The sequence below is a fragment of the Cibotium barometz genome, chromosome 22, assembly GCF_041138505.1.
Source record: "Cibotium barometz isolate CiBa-2024 chromosome 22, ASM4113850v1, whole genome shotgun sequence".
Taxonomy (NCBI): domain Eukaryota; kingdom Viridiplantae; phylum Streptophyta; class Polypodiopsida; order Cyatheales; family Cibotiaceae; genus Cibotium; species Cibotium barometz.
The window spans coordinates 21,457,511-21,474,003 of NC_141067.1; the positions used below are offsets into that span (position 1 = coordinate 21,457,511).

A 16,493-nucleotide genomic window follows, 5' to 3' on the forward strand; every position below is an offset into this window, starting at 1 on the left:
AAACTCTTTCTCCCTTCCTCTTCCATCTTTATCTCATTTGCCCAACCCTAATGAAACCATTAAAGCCCGAAACCCTAAACTTTCTCCTCCATCTTAATCTCCCTCCCTTCTCGGAGCTCCATCTCTTTCATCTTCAAGGCTCCCGTAAAACCCTAGTTTGCACATCATCTTTGATCTCTTTCATTTTTACTCTAACCCTAACCTTTCTATTCTAGCTTCCAAGAAGATATGGCCACACCAAGAAGACTAAAAGACGAGATCGAGGAGATATCCCTGCACAACAAGAAGGACGATGATGGTGCTTGGGTGGGAGAGGCATTTCGTAAGCTCACTTGCGTTTATCTATAGCCTGCTGTAATCGGCCTCACCGAGCTCTACGTCAAAATGTATTGGAGCACCATTGGAAAGGTCGTTTACAAGGCTTCAAGAAGGCAAGCAATGGAAAACTAGTGGCCATGGTACAACATGTTTACAGAGCACGAGATATCCATGTTTGCCAACAAACTCGATTTCCATGCAATTGTAAGTATCGCGGGTAGAAAGGGATATGTGAGATTTTATAACAGAGATGTTTCAATCTAAGTGAACTTTTTTCTTGTTTGCAGATATTTTTCCTTCAAACATGGTAGAGGAGCAGCTATTGGAAAGCCTTACTGGAACATTTCAAGCATTGCATGATGCAGACATTGGTGAGCCAATGTTTTCTTGTAGGTCATTTTGGAGGTTATTCATAGGGTCTTTTAGTAGAGAGAGAAAAAGGAGCGCATCCAATCAGGAAGAAGGCAACGTTACATTGAAAAATAGGTTATTTCTTTTTTCTAAATCCAAAAAATCTTCTTTTTCACCTCAAAATATGCTCTACTTACACTTGATAGTCACTTTTCACACCCGAATGCATTAAACACACCTACACTTTTGTAGGGAGGGAAACTTCTATTCGTATCTATGTATTAAATACACATCTTTGCAAAGGAGGAAAAATTCCCTCCTTCTCAAACTTCCTCTTGGGCTTAAACAATATCTCACGCTCTTTTCATTTCCTCTATCTTCTGCTGCACTCCATTTTCTGAAGCTTTTGCCTTTTGTACTCCATTTCTTCTTGAAAAGATGGGTAGCAAATCTCATTTTATATCATCTCGATTTTGCCCCGCTAATGCCATCATAGATGATTCAATTCCTAGGGCAAGGAGACCAAGATCATCAGTGTTTGCTATACTTGTATCCAACTCTCTCAATGTGCAAAATCAGTGGACTGAAGTTCTAATCACCAAGGGCACATGGTTCCTTATGCAGTCAAGGAAGAGAAGAAAGACAAGCAACAAGAATACATTTAGGGCATCATGGAAAGGAAGAGTGAAAGACTTCAAGATAGAGCCTGGAAGGAAAACCATCAAGGAAGTCCTAGTGCAGCATATATATATATGCATAATGAGCTTGTGCTTGAGAATCCAAATGACATAAAATTACCCTCGCATAGACCAAACTGTAGGTTAATCTATTCCTTGTCAATCTTTCATTTTCTCATAATGGTCTAATGAACTATGTAAACTGTCCACGTCTATGGTTGAAGATGTGTACCCCTTAACTCATATGAGGAGTGGGAGCCAGTTCAGTGCATCATTGGAATTATGAATGTGGTTCACGCACACATTGGTTGGCTACAGTATGAGGGAAGGAGAAACAAAAGCCTTGTAGATGCAGGAATCTTTTTCTATGATCATTTCTATCGTCTGCTAAACAAGAAACACAATCATGGTTTCTTGGAAGAGCTACCTTTGCAAGCTGAGTGGAACTACATGGATTGGCCTATCCCATACCCCTCAGTAAAGGGGTCTGCAAAGAGCAACCTCTTCAAGGATGTGCAACGCTCTCTACGAGGGATCATTCCAACTCATGTCATAAAAATCATTGTTTACCTACCAATTACTATGTTCGCAAAACTTTTTAGCTTATTTTAGGTGAAGATAGCGAGAACCATGCTCGTCCTCGCAAGCAAAGCTTTGGACACATTCCTCTTAGTAAGACTTCTTGATAAGGGATGGCCGAGTAAAGCTTTTGACGATATCCATTGTAACATTGCACTGGAGACAATAGTTACGAAGTACATGATTGCAACTCAAACTTTCATCTTGTCCTTCTGGTATAGCAGGTTATGTTACATCAATGGAGAGTTGGTACCAATGGATCAGGAAGCCGCAAGTGGTGCAATGGATGACAAAGTCATACACATTGAAGTGAGTGATGAAGCTTCAACACTGGTGACAATTGTTTCTATACGAGAGAAATGCAATTTACAACAGCTAAGGAAGGATATTGTCGAAGAATTCTTGCAAGACACACCGGCACACTTTAATTTCATTCACAATGGAAGAAAGGTCCTCCTTAGAAGGGAGCAACTAATACAATGTAAAGAATTGGGTAACACAGTCAAAATCATTCCTACTTGACAATACTCACTCCAATGTACTCTCCTGACATAATTAATCAAGTCTATCTTATTAATGACACTCCTACTTGAGATTACAAATTTGAATGTACTCTTTTAACATAATTAATCAAAAGCCTTTTGTTCGAGGTAGTACTTTTAAAAAACAAGACAATGTATACTATTTTCCAAGACACATTACTTGAGTAAGAATAGAACAGTTGAAGACATTACATTACAAAAAAGCAATTCTCATTACATAATCTTGTACAAAGTCTTTTGATTTGTACAATCCATCTAAATATGGAATCAATTGTTCTTCCAAATAAACATCATCTGCATTACCTTTGAAAGGAAGGGGTGATATCCATGTTCCAATGGGATTATACATAGCCTTCTTAGGGGTATCGTCAATTAATAATGTATTTGTGGGATTATACGAGTGTTGGATAGCCACATAGCGCTTCATAAGTAAGGGCACCCCAAGTTTGTTGGGAAGAAAAATACCTGGGTCAATGTAATAGTGCCCTTGGTCATATACAAAATACAATTTTGTTTCCTCAATCTTAGATTGTCTCAAAACTAGTGTGATAAGAGGCCTCAAATTATGCGTCATCATTGAGAACCAGATGGGCAATCTAAAGTGCTTAGTTACAATGTTGATAAATTAATACAGTTTAGGCCTTAGCATGACATGCATTTCCCCGACTTTGTAATTCCCTGTAACACTTGGTCCAAAGCTCTTGGGCTATCTTTTGAGCAGCAATCCATTAACATCCAAGATGATAAGCCTCCTTAGCATCTGGAACCATTATTGACATGATTCTAATCAATCTGAATATGATTGAAACTTATAATCATTTGTTAAGTGACAAAAACAGCTAATAGAAACAATTCTTAAAATTGAGTTGGTTACATTACATCAGGTAAATTAGGCTTGGGATCTTCATCAAGCTTGGGATCCTCATCAGATTTAGGTTCTTCAATCATTGTTCACCTCCATACTAGGTCCCGGCTCGGCCTTTGCAGTCTACTTCACGTCTCTCTTCTCTTTAGGCTTTGGCTCTACCTCTTCAGCTTGCTCTACCTCATCAGCCTTGGGATGTTCAATGTTAACCTCCACATTGGACATTGGCTCTGCCTCTATGTGCTCAAAGGGCTTTGGCTTACCCCCTACAGCCTGAAGGAGCACCTCGACGCCTGCAGGATCGGGGAATTCGGGCTAGTTCTCCTCAAACATCTTTGTTCTATTCTTTAGTATTAATCGTATCTGGTCACTTTGTATTGCTCCACATAGTTCCTATCAAAAAAACAAAATTCACAATGTCAAACCACAAATCTAGCTAAATCAACGTCCACCCAATGATTCTTCCACTTACCTTGGACATGAAGGGATTCTTGGAGAAGAGACTCTGGAGAATATATTCTGCATGTATCATCGATCTCCATCCACCACAGGAGTGTGAGTCTCCTTGCTTGGGCACTTGAACAGGCTTGACCTCTGATTTGTACAGTTCATAGTCTCCATATAGGGAACCAAGAACATGAAGAAACCTTTTTATACACTTGCATAATATATAAGCTTTCACAATAAGATACATTACCAACTTCAAGGAGCCATAGATACTAGAGAAAGGTGCTTTGAATGTTTACTGACAGGCCTAACTCAGGATGTGACCTTGGTACTGAATGAAGAGTCCACACGATTCTCTTATCCAATTCTATAACGGCAAGGCTCCAATGGTTCCTACAAAAGAAGAAATATCTAAGACTAAGGCATCCCCTATCTATTAGATGCATATAACTAAAAAGATAGAGGAGTAACGTACCTTGATTCGTATGGAAAAATTAATACGGTAACCTCCAGCATGTTCAAATAGGTGAACCACTTTTGAATCTCTTGCTAGGAAGTACTCCTTCTTCTTAGCAGTGGTGCCAGCTGAGAGTTAAGAATAAACACCTCAGAATGGCTCTCACGTGGAAGCTGGCACTTTATTAAACTGTAAAAACAAGGGTAACTCATTGAGGAAAAAGGGAAGAACTAACGGAAGGACCATATTATCAGAAAATGCAATTTGCATACCTACTTTAAATAGATGTATAGGATAGTATCTGTGATTTGTGATGTCCTATCCATCAAAGTTCTTACATCCGCGATGTCAAGAGAGAGCTATCGCTCACCATCTTCCATATTCACGAAGACAAAAATTTCCCCTTGCAAGCTCCTTAACATCTCCAGGTTGACTGACTCCAACTCTTCTGTTTCTTTGATGTACTGTTCTTGGAGATTCTTTGGGTTCGTTTCTACTTATTGATCCTTGTCTTTTCTTGCCTTCTGCTCTTCCTCCCATCTAGCCTCCCATTCTGCCCTGGCTCTTGTGTTAATATCATGTGTAATCTCTACAGTTTTTATTTTATCCTGAGGAGCTCTTGCTCTGGTGGAATCATGAGAATGCTTTTCATCTTTGGGTCTATAAGCTCTGCAGGGCCTAGAGGCTTCTCATACCTCCACCTAAGCCTCTTCAGTGTCTCACTATCCTTGGGCATTATAGTCATCCTATGTGTGTGGGCACACACAACACACAGGTCATTGGAACTTGTACTCTATGAGAAAGTCTTCAGCAGCCTCTGATAGACAGAGCAAGGCTGTCCTCTTCCACCTTAGGCTCCAGTTCTCACATTTAGACCTGCACACCCTCTAGAAAGGGAGCTTGGGAACACATAACTCTACACAATTCTGCGCCTTCCTGATCTCCCTCAGAATGTAGAAGTTTTGTGAAAATCTCCTTCCTGTGTAGCTAGGTTTTAAAAACTTGATTATCACGTTTTTAGAATATAAATATACCTTTACAACTTATACACACTCATAGGTTTATGAAAAATAGAGATAGATATTGAGAGAGAGAGAGAGAGAGAGAGAGAGAGAGAGAGAGAACATGTGTTCTTCATAAATCAATCGAGATGATTGAGATCTAGATTGAGATTCAAATCAAGACTCTAAGTGAGATCAAGGTCAAGATTGAGGTTGAGACAAATATTGTGCTTGGTTATATTGTTTGGGAAATTTCATTTTAAGTCCCTATAGAGGCTAGAATGTGCAAAATTGTTATATTTGAGTCTCTGCAAGACGAGAGTGAAAGTGTGAGTGTGAGTGTGAGTGTGAGTGTGTTATAACAATTTTCTAAGATTAAAATTGTGATAAGCCCTTTACTACTACAGAGGTTAAAAGAGTCTCTACAGAGATGCAAGTGATGGATCACGGGTGGTCGGATGGATCAAGCTTCTTTTAGAGTAATACATGTCATTAATGAAGAAAACATAAGTTGTTGATAATGCACAAACTGTGAATGGGAGGTATAATTGGATATCTTACCCTTATAATGACATGCATGCCTCATTTTTGGGATTCTTCCCAATGGGATAATCCAACCACCAAGGGAAATATTCCTTCTCCCAATCACTAAGCCCATGATCTTGCATCTAAGAGGGAAAAATGCATCCCTTCCTAGAAGAATCTATCCACCACTCCTCCACAAAATCTGGCATATCCTCATCAATAGAGTGCTCATCATGTAGCTTCACCATTGTGTAGCTAGGTTTTAAAAACTTGATTATCATGTTTTTAGAATATAACTATACCTTTACAACTCATACACACTCATAGGTTTATGAAAACGAGAGATAGAGAGAGAGAGAGAGAGAGAGAGAGAGAGAGAGAGAGAGAGAGAAACACAAGGCATATCTGTAGAGGCATTCAAGATGTTTGGCTTTGAAGGATTTCACCTCTCTTAGAGATGTCGATTGAAAGCTTTTAAGCAAGGCTACATAGAATTCAAGGAATGACAATTCTAAGATCGATCTTTCTTTTGCCATTGCTTCACTTGGTTTTGTTTTTTAGAAACATCTCGTAGCATGATCCATCTTCCAGTATGTTGTCATCTAAACGTACCGCTTCTTTACAACATTGATCGAATGTTTTCGGGTTGGATACAACGAGTGATCAAGTTGTGTAACTTGTTATTCTTTAAGCCATCATGAAACATCTCTTCAATTGAGAATCATTGAAGTTCTCCCATGACTCACATCGTGAGTCCAAGAGTTTTATTTGAAGGATAAAGTCTTTAATGGTTTCATTTGGTTTACGCCGCTCAATCAAATAGAGTTCTTTCGCTACACTCCATTGATCACCTTGTCTTGAAAAGTTGTGGATAAAGACTAACTTTAAGGTTTTGAAGTTGGTCTTGGTCGCCCGGCGGCATCAATGTGATAAACCATCGACTAGCTTTTCCTTCTAAGCGTAGGTTCAACACATGTACCTTGGTAGGGTAGTTTGGATTTCCAAAGAAAGGTTTTTCCGACACAAAATATTTTTAAGAAATAGTAAATTTTTAAATTAAATAATATGAACTTTAAAAATAATATTATTTATCTAATTTCAAAACATAATCCTTTAAAATTGGTGATTTTATATTAATAAGTTATATATATTTTATTATTTAAAATTTTATATTTTCTTTTTCTTTTTTTAAAAATACTAAAAATATACTAAATTAACTTTTTCAAAAATATGTTTTTGAAAAAAATAGGAAGGTGGGAAGGAGGTGCCACGTGTCATAGGCGTGCATGCCACGTGGCATTTTCTTAACATGTGGTACTATTATGGCTGATGTGGCATGCCATGTCAGCAAGTGCGAGGTGGCATGCAAAGGTGGAAAGAAGATGTGGCATTAATGATGACTAGGATGATGAGGTGGAAAGTCAACTAGGTTGACCATGTTGACATGGAGAGTGGAGGTGACAAGGTGCTTATGTGGATCTGATGTGGACATAAAGCGGTATGCATATATAAGATTTGTGTTTACCCAAGCCTCACACATGGCATGATATCTAGGCTTTGAAGTTTACCAAGCCTAGATTTCCAAACCTAACTAGGATTGGTTTTAGACTTGAAAAGAGGAGAGTGGACACAATATGGAAATTTTCACTGGGGAGGATTGAAAATGAACCTTTCCATACTTAAATTAAGCTAAATTTTTTTAATAAATTCATGGTAATAAGTATATTGATCCTTCCTAGAGTTTTTAGATTGAAAGATTCAATATTTAATTTTCTAGAATTAAATTACAATTGATTTAATAGGCCTCTAACAGTCATAACAAATTTTCCAAAGTAAATCTACAAAAATCCAACCGTTAGATTTATAATTTTACCTTAGATCCACATTCTACTTATCTTCCCTAGGTAGATGTGGTGGGAGGACAAAATAGTATGTTTTTTAACAATTCTAATGCCTTTTAAATAATATACAAAATAGTAGAATACATCAAAAATTACTCAATAAATCAAGTTAAGCTCTATGTTATTTGAATTTGTGATATGCAAATTGGAAACATCATATGAGTAATAATGTAAAAGTTATAGGTAATTTACTCACATTCAGTGTACCTATCCAAACCTCCGACAGGGCCTGTATACAATTTTGGTTCCCAAAGAAAAGGGGATTTGCAATTATTGGATATTCGATCAAATTATAGTTTTAGTTGCCCAACTTTGCATATGATGTTTCATTAGAAGACCTTGAAGTGAAACTCCTTGGCTAACTAAGAGAGATTCGCTATTCTTGTTGAAAAAATGCTTGTTTTCAGGCTAAACCCAAGGGCGCCCACTAAACGAAACTAGATAACTTCATCTTGCAAACCACCCAATAATGATTTTGGTTGAGACTGAACTCCCGAGATGTGGCAAGGCTAACAACATTTCTCTCTATAAAGATAAAAATTATTCTAATTGGAATCTGGCTGAGAGGAAACCCCCGACTCAGGCTTAATTTAAAAGATTGGGTGGAGACAGAATGCAAGCCAATGCCACAATCAATGAGCGATTACCTTTGCCTCTCAACAAGGAGGATCTAGAATTGGTTGGACAAAGGCAAGGAGGAAGGATGACTTGCCCGAACTAGTTGAAATTCTTGTTAATTAGATGGGAAAGTATTATGAGAGTGACGATCGAATGCAACCCTTCCAAATTATGGTGCATATGGGATATTAAGCTCTTTCAATCCTTGATGTTTGTGTCAAAGTAAGTATCTTCACTCACGAATCAATGTTGGAAAAATGGAAAAAACTGGCCTTAGAGTATAAAAACCTCATTGAATGGCTAATGGTACCATGTCATGGCCTATGGGAGTTTTGCACAACCTGGAGATGAAAGCCTTCTTGTTCCAATATTGCGATATGTTTGCAGTCATGAGTTTTATTGGGCACATAGATTCATACGATGTGATTCTTGGTAGACCTTTTATGACTGCAACAAAAAGTAAGTTTGCTTTTCAAGTTGGCAAGTGGCCCTGAGGGTGTGGGTTTCATCCTTTTTCTTCTTCATCACTCAATGTTTTTGCAGAGATTTCATATGCCTTTAAGTCATACAATACTGGCCATAGAAGGGGTGCCTGTGAGTCTATGATTTCTTCCAACATTGTTGGAAGAAGGGAGAGATCAAACAAAGACCCGGCTCCCTCATAGATTTATAGCACTCAAAATGAGGAGGTGGATCCAAAAGTCCCATCTCAAACCGAGCAAGGTGACAACATGATGCTCATCTCTGATACAGCCACTGTGGTGTGGATAGGCCACCGAACCACCTACCTCCCTTCGGTAATGATGTTCCAAAGAGAATTTTGGAGGAGGTGATTGAGAGTTTTGTCATAATTCATACCTCTTTGTAGGCTCATGGAGAATTTTCCATAAGGGTTGTTGGTCCCGGGACTAACGGACTTGTAAACATCTTTGAGAAATCAGGTTATAGTGCGTTGGGATGTCCATTTGTAGTCTCCTTCAAGAAACCTGGCCATGATCAAGAAATCATGTTTGAAAATGATTTGAACGAATGGGGGCCATTGTGGAGAGAGGTGAACAAGGAGTTTGAGAAAAATCTTCCACCCGAGTGGGAAGATCTTCGAGGCAAGAAGTTTGTTATTTGGGATGGGAACCGTAGACTCATAACTTGGCTCACAATGATCAATACTCTCGTAAGTTGTTCAAAGCTAGTACTATACTCTTAATTGTGCCCATAATCTTGAGGATTGTCTCTTTACTATTTTTGTGACCTCTTTTCAATTATTAGAGTAATCCATGGTCAACTGGAGGTATTGCAAGGTGAAGTGCCAATTTGTGAATGTGGGTTGGAGAACAGAGGGTTGGAGAACAGAGGGTGAGTTAATGTCAGCCTTGAAAGCTCAAATTGAGTGAGAGACTAGTCTCTTTGTTTTTTGGGATGTTGTGAAGTATAGGCTTTACGATAGCTCTTTGTCTCATATGAGGTTTGCTTTATGTGTACATTATGTTAATAAGAATGCTTTCTTTATGTTTTTGTTGTGTTTTTGCCTTGTGTAGAGTTGGAAGAACAACCGTGAGCACAAATTATGGTCAAAAAATATTCCTTTTTGAAAAACTTGGAATGGCAAACAAGGTCTCTTTAATGAAAGGGTTTCAACCAGAGTGGATGCAATGGAAAGAGCTAGAGCTATCATATGAGAGAAAAGCAAACAAGGACTCTTGGTATAATGCTCTAAATATTTTACTCACACTACTTGTATGGATTGTAAGGAGAATTGTGTATTTAAAACATTATTGGAAGATTCTTGCAAATGTGATTTCACTTTTTATATGGTCTTTGTGGGTCACCATTTTGATATGTAGAGTGAATTTGATGCCTCCCTAGCTAAAGAGCTTATGGAAATAAAGGACCCTACTCTCATAGCAAAAGAGAGGGAGAGCTTGGCTCGTAGTAGCAGAGCCAAGAAGGTGTACAAAGAACGACCATATAAGGTATGTGGCTTGTGATGATATTATGAAGTGGGTGTTGATGAGCTATTTTCTTTTAAAGATGTTGTCCATTGCAAATATGGCAAATGGCCAAGGGTTTATGTTAGATATCCGTAACGCCACTACGGGCGTTACCACGAGAGGGGACGGCCTCTGGCTCACCACCCAGCCATAGAGGAAGAATGAGGATTGCCCCTCATCCCCCAGGCTATATAGTGTGTGGCCTACCGTCCACACTAGCTTGTGACTCCGCATGGGCGTCCTCTCCCACTGAACCCTGGACATGGCCATCCGGTCTGCCGTCGGTCTCACAGGCATTACAGCCTACGTGACATTACCCCCCCTTAAGAAGAGTTTTCGTCCTCGAAAACAAACTGGGGAAACCTTTTGGAAACTGCACTACGGCGTTCCTAGGTTGCCACCTCCTCATCTCTATCTGTCCATTTAACAAGTACCTCCTGGTACACTTTATGTCGGGTTTGTCTGTCACGATACTATAGAATCTTTTCAAATTCACCTTCTGCAAAGGTCACCTTTCTTCGTCCTTTATCCGCATAAGTTTTAGCGCGATCCTGAGCGCTACGAATGCTCTCTCGTGTGGCTCTGAGCATATCATTCATATCTTCAAGGAAATCCTTGACAGATTGAATCTTCTCCTTTTCTAGGCCTACAACCATCGGAGATCTCGGCTGGAATCCATACATTAACATGAATGGTGTAAATCCAGTCGCGCTGAGTGTTTGGAGCTGTTATAGGCAAACTCCAATAAGGGCAAGTACTCTTCCTAATTAGATTGCTTCTTACTAACATAAGAACGCAACATATCCTCTAGAATTTGGTTAACTCTTTCAGTTTGACCATCAGCCTCCGGATGATCTACCGTACTCATACTCAGAGTAGTATCCAACTTTTTGAAGATTTCCCTCCAAAAATGACTGTTGAACTTTCTATCTCTATCCGACACTATATCTGCGGGTAGGCCATATAGCTTGTAGAGATGTTCAATAAAGAGTTTTGCCAACTCTGGCATGTCCCACGTGTCCGGTCGAGCTCGACCGCCGCTACTACGGGCAATCCTACGTGCCATTACAGAATAAAGAGTTTTCGTCCTCGAAAACAAACTAGGGAAGTTATTGGTAAGCAAATGTCTAGTGGTACTCACGCAAGCCGTGATTTGGTATTTCAACCAAAACCCCAAGGCAAATTTCATGCCTTGATTTTGCATCATGTCATTAGCACAGAAGCTAATGTACTGGAGAGCACTCTAGTAGCGCAAGTTCTCAGACTATGCTACTAGATATTTGTAGACTATGCTACCATGTTGCATCACCAACTTGTTAAAACTTCTCCTTGGAAAGCTCTACGGCCATAGGAGAAATAAACTAGAGCCAATCTAATCATGCATCACAAGGATTAGTTCCAAAGTTGAGAGATACTTTCTCTCTTAGAGTAACATCTTTGCACAAGCATATGCTCTAGAATCTTGTTGAGTTTCTAACTACCATCAATCTACGGATGGTTAAACTCCACTCTAACTCAGAGTAAATGTAAGTTTTGAAAATTTCCCTTCAAATATAACAATCAAACTTCCTATCTCTTATGCCATACTATATCTGCTTGCGGGCAGACCATATAGTATGTGGAGATGTTTGATAAAGATTCTTGCACCACTACGGGTGTCTGGAGTTACATCCAATCACTTACAACTCTTTGTTGCTATTACCAGACACATCCCTTCAAGTATTGTCTGGACTCACACAACTATTCGAGTTTATGTGATATTTGAGGATATCCCTCCTTTCCCTCAAGAAAGGTTTTTGTCCTCAAAAACTCTACTCTCAAGCGGACTACGCACTAGTGTCATAGGTCCAAGAACAAATCTAGACTGTGTTTAATATATTTTTATTCATGAGTCCTTCCAAGAAACTTTTAAACATCTTGCAACGAAGATGTGGTATAGTGTCTATGCACATATGGTGGTACTATTGATAAACTGCTTTGCAACAGATCAGTGGTTTCACACTTGTAACAAAGTGCTTCATTGTTGCATATTATTACCCTTCATAAGCAGTTACACACTTATGAATCATTTGGGTGGGTTGTACCATCTATCAAGAAAAATTCCAAACTACTAATAACCACATTATCAATCCACAGATAATGACTGAGCTTGCTGCGAAGCCATAGGTTGCTAGATAATTGATGGTAATTACACAAGCCCAATGTCTCATTACATCATACATTCAATATAAATGCAAACATCATAGTACTTCATGATGATGAACTTAGGAATTTCATCCTATCCCTGTTTGGTGTTGGTAGACTAATGAAAGGTGATTAATGGGAGTATCATGGATCAAGGCTCTGATACTATATTTGTGTTTGCATGATTAGAGCTCATGTTATGGTGGGTGGAAGGTGCCAATGATGTGAGTGTAGGAGTAGAACTTGTGCAAAGAGAGATGGAGGTTCAAGCCATCAAGATAGTACTTTTAGAGAGAGGCATAGAGAGAGAGTAAGAGGGAGAGGGAGAGAAAGATGTGATAGCTAATAATAGAGAGATATTGCATAATGCAACAATGATAATACTTTCACCATGTACAATGATTTATATAAGCACCAAAGTCTCATCTTATGTTCTCTTATTAAGAGGGTGTTCACACACCAGTGGGTGGACACTTAACTAGACTTTAAAATATCCAAAGAAAAATGTGCCTTTTGTCTCTACGTATGTAAGGGCATGAACAAATAAAAAGAGGAAGGATATTGGGTATATTCGTGGGGGCTGCACAATTAAGAAACCCTATGTATCACACCCTATGTATCACGTGTGTTCAAGCGGTATTTAAAAAACCCCTCACCTTTGATTTTTTCATGAATAAAATGGTCCCTTTTTCTCTATGCACTTGTAAGCTTTTTTCAAAATCGATTTTTAAAAAAACCCAAATGTAAATATATTGATGTGAATTTACCTTAACATTTCGAATTAAAAAACCCTTTTCGACGATGAACTCACATGCTATACTTACATATTTTTAGGTGAGAGACTGTGCAATGCAACAATGATTGTATTATGAGAACTGAGCTATGATAATATAGTCACCATGTACAATGCTTTCTATAGGCACCAAGGCGCCATCTTATGTTCTCTTATTTAAGAGGGTGTTCACACACTTACTAGACTTCAAAATATCCAAAGAAAAATGTGCCTTTTTTCTCAACGTGTGTAAGGGCTTGAACAAATAAAAAGAGGAAGGAAATTGGGTATGTCTCACCTACTATCACATCCACTCTCTTTGTGTCTCAACAAACCCAATAAAAAAAGATCCATCGTAAGCCAGAATTCACACCCATGTAGTCTAAACTCTAATATGTTAGCTTTGCAGTAGCAAGCTAAGACTTTGAAGGTTTCCTTGCCCTTCCAAGATAGGATTTAATTCCTTGGGAAGAAGAGTATAAGAAAATATAATCTCAGGTGGAATACTTATCACCCACTACCATGCCTTCCCCTCTCTCTCACACACACTCTAGTCTCCCCCCATCTCTCTCTCTCTCACACACACACACACTCTAGTCTCCCCCCATCTCTCTCTCTCTCTCTCTCTTTCTCATGAATTGCATGACGTGAGAAAATCTTAAAACAAGCCTTTGGTCTGTGTGTGTGTAAAGGCACACACTTAGAGAGCTTAGGTTTGTTTCACCCCTACTAGCACATAGACCCCCCCTCTTTCTCTCACCCCTACTAACACATCTCTCTCTCTAAGATTCATAAGAGAAAAGGAAGGCGAGTCACAAATAACTCTCTCTCTCTAAAAGATTCATTTGAGAACAGGCACATTCACACCCGTGTCACATGTGGTCCCAACTTCCACGTCTCCTTCAACTTCGAGTCCTGCGTGGCACGTATGGCCGGCACGTCCGTGGCACGTATGGCCGGCACATCCGTGGCACGTAGACTACAGCGAGCGTCAGGATACAACATAAATCACAAGGTCTTGGCAGGAGACTACGTCAATCACTGTGACGTCCTTCCTTCCGGCAGATCAGATAGCGGGAACGTCGACCGGGTCTGTGGAAGCGGGACTCTTTCTTAGAGCGGATAGGACTGGTTCCTTGGAGAGCGGATGATAAGACTCGTTCTTTCCAGCCAGCGGCGTCGTGCAGCATATAAATACGACGTCAGGCGCATGAGGATCGGCGTAGCCTATTCTTCTGATCATCTATCTCCAATATCACAGCTTTCGCTCCTCATCATCTCCAATATCCCAGCGCGCTCACAGTCCGCAAGCCACAGCTATGGCAGCAGCTAGCAGCTTGCTGCTTCTACTGGCGGTGATGCTCATGTCTCCGCTCATATTAGAAGTGAGGGCCGCGGATGAAGACCCTCTGCAGGACTTCTGTGTGGCGGATAACACCAGCATGATCACCCTCAACGGGTTCGCCTGCAAGCCGGCCGATGAGGTGCAGGACGCCGACTTCAAGTTCACGATGCTTGAGCATCGCGCCAAACCTATCAAAGGGCTGGGCGTGTCCGTCAACCTGGCCAGTGCAGCCAACTTCTTTGCTCTCAACACGCAGGGCCTGTCCATCGCCCGCATCGACTTCGACCCCAAGGGATTAAACCCGCCCCACGTTCATCCCCGCGCCACCGAGGTGCTCTTCCTGGCCGAGGGCACGCTCAAGGTGGGCTTCGTCACCGCCACGCCCAACAATACCCTCTTTGAGCAGACCCTCTCCCCCGGCGATCTCTTTGTCTTCCCTCGCGGCCTTGTGCACTTCCAGCTCAACCCCGACAAGCACCAATCCGCCCTCGCCATCTCCGCCCTCAATAGCCAGAACCCGGGCACCTCGCAACTCGCCGCCGCTCTCTTCGACGCCTACCCACCCCTCCCCGAGGAGGTGCTAGAGATAGCCTTCGGCATCAACAAGGATGAGGTGGAAAGCCTCATTGCCAGCGTCGGCAAAACCCTTTCTTAGCTTGATTAGACGCCGCCAACTTATACACGCACACTCTCGTGACTAAACTAGTTCTCTCTCGTGAATATTTCTTTTGAAATAATGACTCTGTTTTCTTATCTCACGTGATTATTGACAAAAAAAAAAAAACTACATGGGCCATGGCCTCACAAAATTTTATGAATATTGCCCATTGTGTAACTAGGTTTTAAAAACTTGATTATCACGTTTTTAGAATATAACTATACCTTTACAGCTTATACACACACTCATAGGTTTATGAAAAAGAGAGAGAGATTTTGAGAGAGAGAGAGAGAGAGAGAGAGAGAGAGAGAGAGAATGTGTTCTTCATAATCAATCGAGATGATTGAGATCTAGATTGAGATTCAAATCAAGACTCTGAGTGAGATCAAGGTCAAGATTGAGGTGTGAGACAAATATTGTGCCTGGTTATATTGTTTGGGAAATTTCATTTTAAGTCCCTACAGAGGCTAGAATGTGCAAAATTGTTATATTTGAGTCTCTGCAAGACGAGAGTGCAAGTGTGAGTGTGAGTGTGTTATAATAATTCTCTAAGATTAAAATTGTGATAAGCTCTCTACTACTACTACAGAGGTTAAAAGAGTCTCTACAGAGATGCGAGTGCAATGCGAGTGATGGATCGCGGGTGGTCGGATGGATCAAGCTTCTTTTAGAGTAATACATGTCATTAATGAAGAAAACATAAGTTGTTGATAATGCACAAACTGTGAATGGGAGGTATAATTGGATATCTTACCCTTACAATGTCATGCCTCATTTTTGGGATTCTCCCCAATGGGATAATCCAACCACCAAGGGCAATATTTCTTCTCCCAATCACTAAGCCCATGATCTTGCATCCAAGAGGGGAAAATGCATCCCTTCCTAGAAGAATCTATCCACTCCTCCACAAAATCTGGCATATCCTCAATAGAGTGCTCATCATGTAGCTTCACTCATTAGGGGACATTTGAACATATTTTGGGACTTTTACTAATGAAAGTAATTAACAGACCAATAGGAATAGAGGATTGTGCACATTTGGTCTCCTTTGAATATAGGGAGGGAGACTAGGCTATAGGGAGGGGGACTAGGCTTTTAGTATTAATAATTATACTTGTCCCTTTAAAAAAGTAGGGGGTTTAGGGTAGGTATGGTCCCACCATTTTCGTGGCTCAAAAAATCCTTAAAATTTTGAAATTTTTGAGATCCCCCCAAAACTCACTTTCCCCCCCAAAAACCCATCTCAAATTTCATTGTAGTCAAAA

At 40.1% G+C, this 16,493-nt stretch overlaps 1 pseudogene; it reads left to right on the top strand.

Moving 5' to 3' along the window:
- Positions 1–14,544: 14,544 nt before the first annotated feature.
- On the top strand, positions 14,545–15,225 carry LOC147626394 (germin-like protein 8-5 pseudogene; annotated as a pseudogene).
- The last annotated feature ends 1,268 nt before the right edge of the window (positions 15,226–16,493 follow it).